This window comes from Stegodyphus dumicola, chromosome 8 (genome assembly GCF_044657685.1).
Source record: "Stegodyphus dumicola isolate Sdum_Otavi_A_Nest chromosome 8, ASM4465768v1".
NCBI classification, from domain to species: Eukaryota; Metazoa; Arthropoda; class Arachnida; order Araneae; family Eresidae; genus Stegodyphus; species Stegodyphus dumicola.
Window position 1 is genome coordinate 97,419,911 of NC_140775.1, and position 15,647 is coordinate 97,435,557.

General features: G+C 32.3%; 1 protein-coding gene across 50 annotated transcripts in view; it reads left to right on the forward strand.

Moving 5' to 3' along the window:
- LOC118199817 (uncharacterized) overlaps positions 1-15,647 on the forward strand; it is a 458,327-nt gene that overhangs the window by 361,373 nt on the left and 81,307 nt on the right. For 32 of the 50 annotated variants that reach the window (XR_015042642.1, XR_015042652.1, XR_015042668.1 and 29 more), the window contains one exon: positions 15,504-15,533. The exons of the other annotated variants lie outside the window; for them this stretch is intronic. The gene's annotated coding sequence lies outside the window, so the exon portion shown is untranslated. The remainder of the gene's footprint in view (positions 1-15,503; positions 15,534-15,647) is intronic. 50 annotated transcript variants of the gene reach the window in all.

The following is a 15,647-nucleotide window of genomic DNA, read 5'->3' on the forward strand; positions in this document are numbered from 1 at the left end:
ATGCAGAAGTGAGCGAGAGAAAACGATTTTATTCTGTAGGTGGAGTTCTTAGGGGAAATGCAGGAAAGAGTAAAGATGCAGTTGCATCTTGACGTTTAGTTCGTGAGGGTCCGTTAACATATAGATGATCGATAGTTTTAAGGTTCATCACGTTTTTCATTCTTTTTTTTAAATATTTTAATAAGCATTTTGTTCTATGAAATAGGCATGAACATCTTTTACTTTACTCTCATTTGTAGCACCCCATTTTCTAATGTACTATATTTTATCGAATCTAAGACGCACCCATTTTTTTAAAGCGGCCTCCACGTCCAGATTGGGTATATTTTAGAACAGCTGTCGTCTTAAAATTGTAAATTTTTTTAAACTGCTGATTATTTCCAAATTGAAGTAACTCAAATCTGGATGTACATATTGCAGTCGTATGTTAGAATAAAAAAAATATATATTATGCATAATATATTGTCATTTAGAATATTTTTCTTTTGCCATCCTCACATAGCAACCTTGATTATTTTCTGTGCAATTTTGATGAGTCAGCCCTAATTAGCGGCATCATTGTGGGCTATTTCCATCTGTGAATCAGAACTCAAATCGATCGCCTTTCTTTATAGGGATTGGTTCAGAATTTTTCAGGTAGCTACTCAAAGTCAGATATATTGCACTTTAACCTTTTTGTTACTTTTACGAGTTAAGGGTATAATTTTCTACGGCACTCTATTCTTTTCCTACATATACTAGATTTATTGGATGGCATGATGGTACACAAATGACGAATAAGCATAAAGCTGCCATCTATTACCATTAAATGATTATTTTTTAAAAGCCATTACTGTGAGATTTTTCTGCCGTATAGAGAACTGTTTGAGTGATTTAGAATTTAAATTAATTTTTACAGAAAATTTTCTCTTCTCCCTGTGTGTACAAATTGTGAAGTTGCAATGTATTGATGCTTTTAACTCGATTAACACGATCTTATACGGTAACACTTTCTTTCTTTCTTTTTTTTTTTTTTTTTTTTTTCCAAAATGTTTTGTTTATTGTATGTTTTTATGCCTATATATTTCTGGCTTACGAAGACACTTTATTGCTTAGTTTGAAGGAGGAATGTATAAACCAAAAACTTCCAGATATGGCCGTTTCGAACCATAAATTTATTGCAGGATAATTCACATCAAATCATGTGTTGATAAGATAATTTTCAGTCATAGCTGAAGCAGTCAGTCAAGATATTTTCAAATCATAGTTGAATACAATTTTCATACACAACGGGTTTTAAAGTACGAAGTCATCTTAGGCAAGTAAGCAGCAACTAGGAGAAATATGTGAGGCGGAAGTTGGGGAAAGGAATTACATAATTAACTCACGAGCGATATTTATACCGAAGTAGATGCAGAGACAAGCTATGATTGGTTAATATTAGTTATAGTTATCTTTTTGAAGCTGTTTCATATAACATGGAAGGATCTCGAATTTGAAAGAACAGATGAATTTAGATGAACAGATGAACAGATGCTTTAGTTCATTTTCCCCTGATGTGTTCTGAATTGGAGTTTCAACAAAGAGAGATTTATTTTTATTTGTATAGTTTTTATATTTTCCTTTTCGCATTTTTATCTTTCGGGATTGTTCTAATATAAATTCTCTCTTTAATTGGATTAGTTTTGATATTGTGTTAAACCCCTTATATATGGTTGCAATTATTATTTTATAGAGGAATTGCTTAGCTTTTATTCCAATTTACTAATTAATTTAGATGCTTTAAGTTTAATATATTATATAGATAGATAGATAGATATGAAATAAATCCGGGGGTCGTGCGACAAGCTGACCACTTGCCCAGGCGAAGATGCACAAGCATCCCGTAGCCCACGGTCTAGAAAGAGTGTGTGTGATTATGGAAAAGCCTCGAGGGCTATCTGCCTAAGGGGAGGGATGCCTTCGTGGAGGACTTTCTAAGCGAAACTGGCTCGTACACACGTTACACATGGAGAAAACCACGAAAACGCCCATGCAGACAGCCCGTTCGCGGGATTCGAACCTCGGACCGAACTACCAGTGTTCAGCGACTTTCGGCCGCTGGTGAGCGGTCTAGAAAGAAGATATCAGAGGTGGCCATGGCTATCTAAGGGCTGTTAGTGGGACCGAGTTTAGTTTGCCGCCTAAGTAGAGTTTATATTGAATAAATATGAGCCAAGAAGTAAATGAGAATTACATTAAGACTGTTCTTCAAAATGTTATGAACATTTAGACATTTGTTATCTTTGATAATGAGCTTGGTGTTTGACAAATATGCTATAGCTTGATTATAGAATTGAAATTTCAGCAACTGGTTAATCAAATTACGGCATTATGCAAGGCGAAAAATAATTCATTCGAATATTTTGCTTAATAAGTTTCATTTGGATCACTTACAAAATACTTAAGACCAATTAGAGAAGTAAAATTACATATTTATTTACTTAGATTCATACTTGTGCTAAGTAAAAGCACAAGTATGAATGATGCCCTTAAATACTAAATGTGAAAGAGCGTGTTATACGTTCATACTTATTTATTTACTTGATGTGCGCTTTGTAGTAGAAAAAGTTTACTTAAATAAAGCACTTACTTGCTTTGCATTCCAAAGCAATTTTTTTAAATGGCCAACAAATCTCTTCAGATAGATTTAACATAAATTACCTCCAACTCGTGTAATCATGATTAATTAACCACATATTAATTTAGATTCAGATTTCGCCTGAAGTATAAGTAGGGAAATCATATTTTGTATAAATATTCCAAATGTATAAAATTTAATGGCACACACACCTAGAAATATAACATCGGTATACAAGTGGTACATCGGTATATATCATTAATTCGCACCAGATCCTTGGATGTTACCAAACGAACTTTTCCAATAAGAAATGAACGGAAAATAATGATTCCGTTCTTAAGAAATAATTTCTTTTTTTTATTTTTATAACATTGTTTAATTCTAAAATACAAATACAGCGGGTGAAATACTATACCTAAATGAAGAACTGCACATGCCGAAATATTTTCTACTTTTCAGATCAAAAGCAATGTTTTAACATGCTCTAACCGTCTAAATTATCTGATTTTGGTTTGGTAATCGATTTCACTTCTTTCGCAATGCTAGCTAATTTAATAGCGTCTTTGTTTTACACTATCGTAAACATCATCGTAATCGGCATATGGTGTGCACTAGCCAATTTCCTCGTACTTATGCCGTATTAATGCTTTTCAACAATATCTTTTTTATCTACATGATGATCCTAACAATTTTCTTTGTTGCTTCTCATTAGCTTTCCTAAAACTCATTTTTAATATATTCGAAAAAATATTTTACCCGGAAAAACAGAAAAATGTCATTCACTTTCCTAGGTCTCATTTTTAATGTATTTACGAAAACCTTTATTCTAATAAACAAAAAAATCACTTGAAAATTCAGAATTATAACGCAGGTTGTTTACTAAATAGTAGCAACACATGTACTGACGGTCATGAGCGCTCATAGCATTGCCTCGAAAGAGGTAGTCAAGCACAGTGTGCGCAATCGTGACTCATCAAGATCGAGTAGTATTCCAAACAAATATTATTGGGGAAAAAATAAAAGTATTCGCGTCCAAGCAGGGCGTATTTCAAAGCAATCGTATACCGAGGTTCCGCTGCATTTTCATTCAGAGAAAGTGTGTATTTTTGTAAGAGTTGGTAGTTTCAAAAGAATGAGATGTTTATTAAGATAATACATATATAATATAAAACGTTTTACAATTTTCTTCATTGGACTAAAATTAAACTGAAAATGTGTAGGAAATAGAAAAAATTACTGTAAACAAAGCAACTAAAACACCTGTTGATACTTGCATTTAAAATAAATGCTTTAATATAAATACAATAAATTCCATTTCTGCATATGTGCTTGACATTTAAAGTTGAAATAAATTTTATTACTTAAAGATAACACAAAAAACAGTGTTGAAAAGCTAAAAGCAAGAAGAAGTGAACTCGGATAAAGGTAATACAAAAGCACGCTATAAAATTTATATATATAAAAAATTAATATATAAATCGCGTGACTTTTCTTTCTTTCGTCAAATTTATTATAAAGCTATAAAAAAGATATAAACTTAATTGGTCAAGAACGGGTATGCAGATTGCGGCGATTTAGCTTTTTTGCATTAAATCGAATGAAGTGTCCAACCGGCTTTAACTGCAGCTGCTTATTTTGTATAAAGCTCCGTAATTATGCATCTTCGTCATCCATTACTGAAAATATTTATAATTAAATATATGAAACGCAGAATAAAGTAAAACATTCTTAATAAACTGAAAGCAATTCTTCGTTGCCGAATAAAATAATCTCATAAATCATGTATCATGTAGATTGAAAAATATGTTTTTGCTAACAATGTTCCGAAATATTTATATATATATGTAGGCAGAGAGTTTTGAGAATGATTCTTTTCTTCATCACAGATGAATCTACAGTTCCTGTATCATTAGCCTAAAAGGGCCTGCTCATCTCGAAATGGGATTTTGCGTTGGTTCATTATAAAGGACGTATCACTTTTCAAATTGTTGCCTCCAAATTTTGTCGCCCGGTGTTATTTTTAACGAAATTAAATAATAAAGAATCTGCATATATGTGTCTTGTTCCTCGCATTATAAAAAAACGACGATGCCTAGAGCCATCAGATTTTGAATAACGTATTCCTCCACCGAACATTACAGCTGGAAGCCCTAATTTTGAATTCCGATTTTTTTTATTATTCATTTCATATTTTGTAAAACTTTAATGAATTTTTAATTAACAGACTCAAAGATTTGAAAGTGAGCAGTGGCAACAGTGTTCGAAATAAAGCATTTTTAATTTCAGCCCACAAGGATGTCGCCATTCGCGAAAATTAAGATACGCTGCTGGCCATTGAAACTGCAACACTAAGAAGGAATGATCTGTCGAACGTCAAAAAAATCAGATAAAAGAAAGAAGAGTTTGGGCTATGCAAATGATTAGTATTTAAGGGCATTTAGACGACGCAGGAGGGAGAAACGACATCTAAAGCACTGCATAAAAGGAAAGCTGTGTAGTGGATTTCTCACGGTGGCCTGCACGGTCTCCAGATCTGTCACCCATTGAAAACATCTGGCCATGGGTTGCTGAGAGACTGGCCCGCCACCGCTCTAAAGCTGATATGGTTGTTGAAGTGTGGTATAGACTTGAAGCAGCTTGAAATGAGTTACCCGTTTCTGTCATCCAAACCCAGTTCGACTCCATGACTAACCAGGTAAGGAACGTTTTAGCTGCCAGGGGTTGTACCTGTTTCTATTAATTTCACACTCCTGTAAACACCCAAACTGCTTATAAATTTAATCATTTTGTCTTCACGCATACAGTTTACGTGCAATAAATATCGTTTTTGTGTTTGCTTTCTTTCAAGGGGTTGCAATTTTAATGGCCAGCGATGTATTTACCTTTCAGTTTTAATTAACAGACTCAGCTCTATGAAAGCAATGTGTTGCTGCCACTGGAAATAAATACTTTGCTCCATGTGTCAGCTTGTTGCCACTAATTAAAGCAAAATACTTTCAAATTTAATCTAGAAGGATATTGAGTAATTAACTAAGCAATTTAAAAGCACTAAACACGGTTCTTAATATTTTTTTCTGCTTTTTAATGCGATTGATTTAAATAAACATGTATTAAAATCATGAAATGTCTAATTAGAAATATTTAATACTTTTATGAAATTACACTTGTTGGACTTATTAAAATCATTATATAATTTTTGCACGAGCGGCTAAGTTTTAAAGAAATAATATAGCGAATATAAAATTGTATATGTATTGTAAATTGTATGGCTGTTCCTAACACACTAACAGGAATCTTAAAAATATACTGTTTTTAGATATTTTATGATTTTGCTGTTGAATTGAATTTTATGTGACGTATGTGCGAAGAAGGTCATATTTAGTAAATAAAGTTTCATAAAAAGTTAATAAAAAGACAAAAAAAAAAAAATTGTTAGCCATCTTACCAAGAAAACTGGATACTGATATAATGAACTGAGATTAGACTGAAAAAAAAAATATAAAAATGTACACCAACGTTTAACATTTCATCGGGAATTCTAAACATATGCAGCTTTTAAAAGTTTTGTAATTTTTCTGTTGAATTGTATATGGCATAAGTGTGAAGAAAATGCTGCTTTATAATACAGCTAAAAAGTCAAAAAGAAATGGGTTAGCAGGAGTGAGTGCAATAGCAGTCTGGTAGACTGCGAGCTTAGCGAGAGCATAAAAAACTCGAACAAAGCCTTCTGGACGACCATTAAAATATGAAACCTTTCATATTTTTCTTTTCCTTTCCAAATTTCAATGTATTACGTTGAATTACATTTTCCACAATGTTTTATACACGATTCGAAAACGTGAACTTAGAACTGGAAGAAAAACAGACCAATGTAAAATTTAAAATAAGCTGAGTTTATTTATTTATTTGGCACCTGAAAAAGAGGAACTTGTGGTTGATCATCCCCGAAATCAGTTGACGTTTGCTTAAAATCTAAGTAAAAATATACAGGGGAGGCGAGATTGTTTTATCTCATTTCTACTATTTCAAAAGTAAGTAAAGTAATATCTTCATTATCTGACATGGTATCATATATTTAATTCCCCACTCGCTGTAATCAAATGTGGCCATGTCTCAAACGTGTCGATGTGTAACGTTCTCAAAATCCAGTACAGAGTTGTCACGTCTAATGCAAAGAAAGAAAAATAGAATTTAGTCTCGATACTTTCCATTCAATCCTTGTTTGTCTATTTTTGTATTTATATATGGGTGTATTTCTATACCTTGAGGATGAAGTAGGATTTGTGAAATGATTCTCTTTTTTTATTCTTATGAGCTGTTTTTTTTAATGGAAATATTTTTCTCCTTGAATTAAGTTTACGTCAAATCATTTAAGATATTTAATGTATGCCTACCAAATTTTAATATAATATTAAATATTTGGCAGTGAAAGTTTTATATTTGAGTATTCGAGAGCAGAATATGGAAAATTAATCATTGATTTATCTCTAAGTTTTCCAGTGCTAGTGCTGCCACCTAGCAAGCAGTTGTTGGAATTTTTATATTCAGCAACCCCTTTATCAAATTTTATATCGAATGATTTCGAGCATTAGACTTTCCCCTCTTTTCTGCTGCTACTGGGAAACCTCTTCGACCAATCCCCTCCTGCAAGTCCCTCCTCTAAACTCCACCTCCGCCTCCTCTTATCATCCCCATTTCTCTTGGAGCTCCTGTATCTCCCGCTCTTTGCAGCATTAGAATATGCTTCTCTTTCCTAGATCTTACCTTTGGGGGCCATCAAACAATTGATTTTCCATTATTTAGAGGTTACATCGCAATCTGAATGAAGGCAATGCAATTTATTATTTTAATAGATGTTTCCAGAGACATTTATCGCTATGATTATTTATAAAATATGGAACTATTAAAATGTAATAGGATTATTAATTACTTTTTAATTTTTAATGAATCAGCATGTTGTTTCATAACGTTTTTCCTAATAAAATATTAAAGAATCTAAAATAATGCTTTTTTGAATTTTTCCTAATATAAAATTTTATTAATAATTTAGAATTTTATCGAAATTAATGTGTTGTATTTTACATTTATGACTGAAATATCTTGTAACTGTTAATATAGCAACAGTAGTTAGTAGCATATGAATTGTTATTATAGGGGATGCTTCTATACCTCATCATTGTATTTTTAAATGGAACATATAAGTGAGCTGCAAACATTTTAAGAAAGTGATTCTTTGAAGCTTATGTACTTACATTTACAGATATCTATTGTCTTAATGTTGCCTAGTTATAAACGTCAGAGTGTAATCTAAAACCGTAATAGTATTTGTTTATATTTTAGAAGTGCCAGATGTAGTGATAAGCAGTTTATTAATAACTACCAATGTGATGAAGACTGAAAATTAGGATCTTGTGAAAGAATCCATTCTTCGTGGAATGAGACAGCTAAGTGGGGGGTAGATATAATAAGATAATTTTTAGCTGGGTCGCAAAATTTTTTCAAGTACTCCCTGAAATCCTCTCTGAAAAATCTTCTAGAAAATATGACTTAACGTTGAACCCCGGATGTTAAACGTAAAATGAAATGTCATTAATGAAAGTTCAGAGTTTCGAAAACATATATAATTTTATATCGAACTTAAAAGAACTTATTCCTTGCCATAGAAATTAAATAGTGTAAGCTATTTAGCCATTTTAAAAGCCAGAAATAATAATGATAGTTCTTGGAATTTTCAAAAGCAATAATGGCAGTTATCAAATAAAGAATTTATTAGATTTGTAAACTTGTTCCCAAATCGTTTCTATTATCTTTTTATAAATTACTCCATTTATTCCATATTCATCAGCATTCTTATGCAGCTCTTTTATATTCCAGTTTAATCATCATATTAAAGGATGGATTTATATTCCTAAAGTGGTTTTTAATTAAGGGGACTCATACACCTTAAACCCCTCATGATCTTCGAATATGTGACTGTTGCAAGAAGTGGTATATTTTATTTATTTTAAAAACAATTACTTCCAACTTTTTACAGCTGACTACATAATATAGCTGCTTTAGAAACTAGTAACCAGAAAGTTTGTGTTGCCACAAATATTTTTGTAATTTAATCCTCTTTGTGACAAAATATTTCGCCATATTTCCACCTTGCGCGCATGATATTTTAAAAATGGCTAATGGTAAATTCTTGAAATTCGATGGAATTCTTTATATGGGAATAATTTCGAACTGAACCAACAATCTGATAAATATTTTAATACTAAAAAATTTTATGGACGAAAACATTACAAATTTTGTTAATAAAATACATTTTATAAACTCAACTCAAAATAAAATAAAAATTGAACATGAAATTTTTATAATTTTAGGTTCACAGTGGTTTTCAAATGTTATAAAAGCTATATATTAAATATGGAATTAAATTATGAAACAGAATGTTTTAAACTGTGCGCGCAAGTTGGAAACATGACGAAAAATGTTGTCACAAAGCGGATTAAATTATAAAAATATTTGTGGTAACACAAACTTTCTGATTACTATTTCAGAAAGCAGCTATATTATATAGTCAGCTGTAAAAAGTTGGTAGTAATTGCTTTTAAAATAAATAAGTTATCCCAATTCTTGCAACAGTCACCTATTCGAATATCTTATGGGTTTTAAGGTGTATGAGTCCCCTTAATAATTAAATACCTTGCATTTGTGTTTTAGTAATATTTTAAGTATTACTTCAATATGAATTATACTAATTTCTATTACAAATATATTCCCCTCCTTTTTTAATCAGCTGCATATGATTCGCGATAAATCGCAAATATAAGCATAAGAGTTGTGAGATAAAATGTTTGATAAATACTTCTTTACGACATTAATATTTACATATATTATTATTTACAGTTATTTAAGTGAAACAATCACAAATATTATGAATGTCCAAGTGCCACAATATTAGTCGATATTTTTTTTCCAATTACGGGCTTTAGCCGTTTATAGGCGTTGGCCAGTAGTAAAGCCGGATGGAGTTATCAAACAGGATTTATTATGGAGTTATTTAATAGGGGGTCCACCTTTGCCTTCTATAAAGGGACGAACAAATTACGTCTGGCCCATCTGCGGAATTCGAAACCGGGCCCTTTTAGGCCCGGACTCGCATGGGGTTAGACCGGACCGAGGAATTAGAAGTCGGGCAGTCAGAGTGACTAACCACTATCTCGTTTGAGCTATTAGTCGATATTTAGACTTCTTACTTTTGATAATTAATCGTAAAATTTAACTTCATGCCCTGAAATAATCACTACGATAATACGTTGAAATGCGAACGTATATTAATCAAAAATAAACGTCACCCTTTTCTACATAAAGGGTTATTCCTAGCAGCAGATTAAGAGGTTTGCTATTGAGAAGACCCCCAGAGCAACTCATTTTCATCATTCGCCGGGAATTCATTTTTATTCTTTTCCTTTTTCTTTTTGCGTGGGGGAGCGGAGACTGCTACTTCCCTTTTTCAAAGCAAATGGAAATTTCTGATTGGAAGACGGACTGGCAATTGGAATTGAGATTTTCGGCATAAAAGAAAGCAAGAAGAAGAGAGAGCGATAGAAGAGAAAAGACAGAAAAGAGAGAGGAAGAAAAAAAGTTATCTTAGCAGTGATTCTCTTCTGCATCCGGAGAAGAATGATAACACTAAGACATTTCTTTCCTTTCCATGTGCTTCATTAACTTTTTTTTTTCCAGCTCTAATACATCATTTTTCGAAGACAATACTTTGTAACTCAGTATCTATTAAGGACAATACAAAACTGTGCATTTAAGAGCTATAATGCAAGATTCGAATTCTTATTTCAGTAGATGAGAAAAAATTCTGATTAGTGAAATCAGTTTTCTAATCGCTGCCTTTTCCCTTGCAACGTTTTCTTTCTGTTTCTTTCTCTTTAAGGGGACGGTGGACTTTAAAAATTATTTTTTTAAGTTTTCATTTTTTCAACAAGAAATTTTATACATGTACATCTTATAGCATCAGTAAACAAAATATATGCTCAAAATTTCAATTTGTTTTAAATTAAAAATTTTTAAAGCAATTAATTAATTATTTTAATTAAAAATTTAAAATGCTCCATGCGCTCCAATTTTTAATATTTTTTCCTAATGTTTTCTTTATGTTACTTATAAAGGCTTGGTAAAAGTATTTGTGTATCCGTTATTGAATATGATGGATAAGAAATTTTTAAAGGCTATTTTTGTGAACTTAAACCCAATTTTCGAAAAAATTTCACCTTTTGTTAAAGGTTTTCACAAGTTTAAACTTCTTAATAGCCTCATATCTAAAAATGCATACACAGATCTACTGTAACATATAACAATATAGTTTCTTCCAAATATCATCCATTTTTAACTAAAAATGAGACGCATGGAGCATTTTCAAAACACACAAATTGCGAAAAAATTTGTTTTGAGAAAAATGAATTTAAAGTTTTCCTTCAAACTTACCTTTAATACATGGTCATGAGAAACAGCAAATTAACTTTGAATATAAATTTGTAAACATTCGATAACATTTTTGTAAGATTTAACTATTTTTAATCTCATAATATTAAATATGACAAAAATAAACATATGACAAATTGCTAAGTGATTCGAAGTTATACATGTAAAAACAATTTATGCCGTATACTCAATGAAATTTTTAAAAATCACCAGCACCATATGTTTTACCTTCATTTGCTACAATTGCATTATCGTTTAGTGATTTACAATATTTTTTACTATTTCTGTGTTTTTTCCATGCAGGTAAACTTCTCTTTTTACTTTGGTTCAAGCGACGCTGATCGCGCTTTTTTGCAATGAGTAGGGAAAACGAGTTCACTTCTTCCTGTTCTACGCTTATGGCATTTACACAACCAAAGTTAAATTCATTAATTGTTGATAATACTGACATTTCTAGCCTTTTTTTAGAAATAAACACTTCTTTAGGGCAATTGTTCCAAATTAAACTATGGATACTTTCATTAGCATTTTGTGTTTTACCAGAAATGCATCTGGACAGCAATTCTGTGCTAGCTAGCCTTTGATAAATTGGCAATATTTGAGAAAGAACACTTTCAGATACTTTAGTTTTCATGGCTTTATGTGCTTTCGGCTGCTCTTCATTTGCTACTGCACGTTGATAAAAACACCATGACAACGTAACGGTAGGACATTTCGAATGTTTTGGTGAGACATCAGTAGATGAACAGTGTAGTAAGCTTGCATAAATTGCAGATTTCATTTTGTCTATATCCGGTATGTTATCTTTTATGGCCTTTCTGTAATAGTTTGTTAACTTTAAAATTGTAGTTTCCTTCAGATTACCTTCTTTTCGTCCACCGATACATATACCTCTAGAACGCAGCTCTTTAACTTTATTGCGCAATCCTGCCCCTAAACGTTTTGCCACATGATTGATACATTCTTCTTTACTAATTTTTACGTCATTACCATAAAGATTCAGAGTTAATAAATGTTGATATGTTTTCGCATCCCCATCAGAAAGTATCCCAACATATCGCATATTACATGTACTGATGGACCGTTTCCATAAAATTTCTGCGGCTTTCATTTCCATAGCATTAGACGAACCAGAAAAATTTTTGGAACACTCTGGTTTGTGGCTTTCAAACCATATATGAAATTCCGCACTGTCAGCATCCATATCTCTTTTCGCGCATACACATTCAGGACAATATTTTGACAGAATTTCGTAGTCGATAAGTAACCCAGTCAAGACATCTACGACAATACCTATTCCATACAGTGATGTATGCCCACGTTTTTGCCATGTGCCATCATACGACACTGTGACATCTATACACTCATCATTATTTATATTAATTAATTTTTTATGCTTATTTCGAACAATATTTCGAGAAAACTGAAGGAAATCACCTTTTAGTTTCTCCTTTTCTTCAGACAAACTGTGTAAACATTTAGCAAATGTCTTTTTGTCCATAGCATGAATTCCCATAATCATGGAAAACACTTCTAAGGCCTATTTTCAAAAATGCTTCGACAAGTTTCGTATTCACATCAAAAGTATTTGACCGTTTTACCCGCTCACTTGAAAATGTTGAACTAAATATTTTATCACAGTTTTTACAAACTAATTCAAGTTTTGTAGAATATCCATATATTCCTTTCGAAACAATATCTAAAGAGTTGGTTGAGCACTCGTCACACTTTAAATTACATAGCAATGGATTCCACATTTTACGATTTATCAAAATATATGAATCATCATTTCGGTTATCATCACAGTCAGACGTTCGTAATAAACTTTCATTCAGTTTCTTTACACTGGCACTTATTGAAGTACTCGCTTCAACTATAGAACTTTCAGAAAAAATTGTTTGTTTATTTTTGGAAGAAACTTCTTCACTGTTCAATGTCACGTCATTTTCCGAATGAGCTGCCCATCGTTTTTCAATTTTGCTGACAGCTGCAAAGTTTTTTCTTCGATGGTCGCCCTTTAGGCTTACGGTAACGACGACTTATGGCATGCATAATGTACAATAAATATATATATATATATACTCTTACGCAAGAGGTTATAAATTAATCTGCAGTTCTTCCAGTCCAAGAAACTCAGTTATAAACAGTCCTGCAAAATGTAGTTGTATAAAACACAGCAAATCACTTTTAGCAAAAGAACTAAAGAAAATAGCGAGGCACTTTTAAACTGTAAACAGTGAAATGGCAGTTACAGTTAAAACGTTATATTGCCAGGTTTATAAAGAATTAAATATATAAGTATATAAATATCAGCAAATAACTGTTGAAACATATTTGTTTACATTTTCGCCAAAATTTAAAGGGCAAAGTTTATGTTGTTTACACATTTTAAATGCTTGTAACTTCGTTAAAAATTAGAATATTTGAATTCGGTTTTTTACATAGATGCAGTTAAGTATATGTAATACAACGAGAGTAAAAAAAAAATTTCAATATTTTGGTCGATTTTTAGCTTTTTCGAAGTCCACGGTCCCCTTAAAAACATTTTCAGTCTGTTGTGCTGAAATATTAGAAGTTCTGTGTCTCAGAATTCCTTCTTGCTTTCTCAAAAAAAAAAAAAAAAAAAAAAGCGAAAGGTAAGATATATTTGAAAACGCATATGATATCACTAAGCTTACGAGGTTCTAATGGAGTCTGAAATCAGAGCTCAGGAGATTCATGATCTGGATTCAAGTTTATATCTAGTCGATATAAAAATATTAAGCATTTAAATAAATTTTTTTATCGTTTTAGCATATCTGAAGTACTGCATCGTGATAACAGAAATATTCAATATTATGCGATATCATATTATTGCGACGTATATATTGGATACTGAATTTCAACAAAATAACCTACTGGCTCGAATATACGATGTTTGTTTCCTTAATAACTGTAGGTAACGAGCTTAACGAGCCTTTCTATCTGGTAGGTAACGAGCTTACATCATTCTATCAAACCAAAATCTTAAAAAAGTAACATGTTGAGTGGTTATGTATTCACGATATTAAATATGTAGTCAGTTTTCACCTAATACAAGTTTTAAACTGTTCGTATTTTTGAAGCAAGTATTATCTTGAATTTATTCAGAAAATTAAATAAAAATTGTTATTTTCCGTTTAAATCTGACGGATTCTTCTGAATTCCCTAATGACAGAAAATGAACAGTCATGTCTTAATTTGACTAAATGAAGTGATTTAACGAATAGCGTATCTTACATTTTTGCTCATGAAAAAATAAAATCCAAAATTTATGCATTATTTTTACTCTTAACGTATTCCCTCTAACATTTAACTTCTAGGATTTTAAATTGATTTTTACGAAATGAATTAAAAACTAATTTCCTTATTTCAATTTCAATCGACAAATCCTGGGTGTGGAGAAACCTCATCCAACACCCTTTTTAGTTCGGGCGTCTCTTGTAGAGACATTAGGAATTTTTTGAAGAAAGGGAGATTGAAAAATTAGCAAACGCGTTCGCCGGGAATCGAACCACTGACCTCTGAAATACCGGCTCAGTGTGCTGACCACTATACCACGAAGGCACGCTGGAAGGCGTGAGAAATGCCTTATATACTCCCCCCTTTTTAAAGGCAAAGAGGGAAACTGGGTATTTTTGAGGACCCAATCGCCAAATCCTGGGTAGGGAGAAATCATCATCCACCACCCTTTTAGTTCGGGCGCCACTGTAGACACATTAGGATTTTTTTTTTTTTTTTTTTTTTTTTTTTTTTTGAAAGCGAGAAAGATGAACAATTAGGAACGCCTTCGCCGGGAATCGAACCATAGACCTCTGGAATACCGGCCCAGCGTGCAGAACCACTGCACCACGAAGGCACGCCAAGAAGGTGGGAGAAATACCTTATAACCTATCTTACTCCTTTCGCTTTCGCCATCTTACATATGAAAGTGAAGCTAAAATCTCCGTCCACGGGGCACATTTTTCTGCTCCTCCATCGTGAAATCTTCCAGTTATAATTTTTTATAACCCTTTCATAGAAAGGAAACATTTTTTACTCGCATCCTGTGTTTGGACGGGTAAAGAAAGAGTCCCTAAAAAAGCGCCCCCTGGGATCGAACGAAGGACACAAAAACTAACCCAGATGCTCTAATCCCTTCCCTAGGTGAACGACCAGGGTAAAAATGGTATTTTGAGGGTAAAGGGGTACACACGAATTTTTTATATCTGAATCGCTCCGTGGTTGTTTTGTCGAATATCACCCATGGGCTTCAGTTCCGAAATTGCACTACTGCGAATAGGAGTTAAAGCGGCCTGTTTTTCCCTTTGTAATTAACAGTTTAATTGAGTAATCATCTGCTTGGCTGTGTGTTCATTACTTAAGTTACAATGACTGAACCCTCATTAACTGATTTTTCTTTCAGGTGGTGCAGTTTTAATAGCTTAATTGTTGGGTAAGTTCTTTTACATAAATATATTTTTTAGATTTCAGTGCATTTTGGGAAATTTTTGTAAATTAATATTTAGGAGTTTAAATTTGAAATTCAAGTTGTAAGAAAGTTTATACG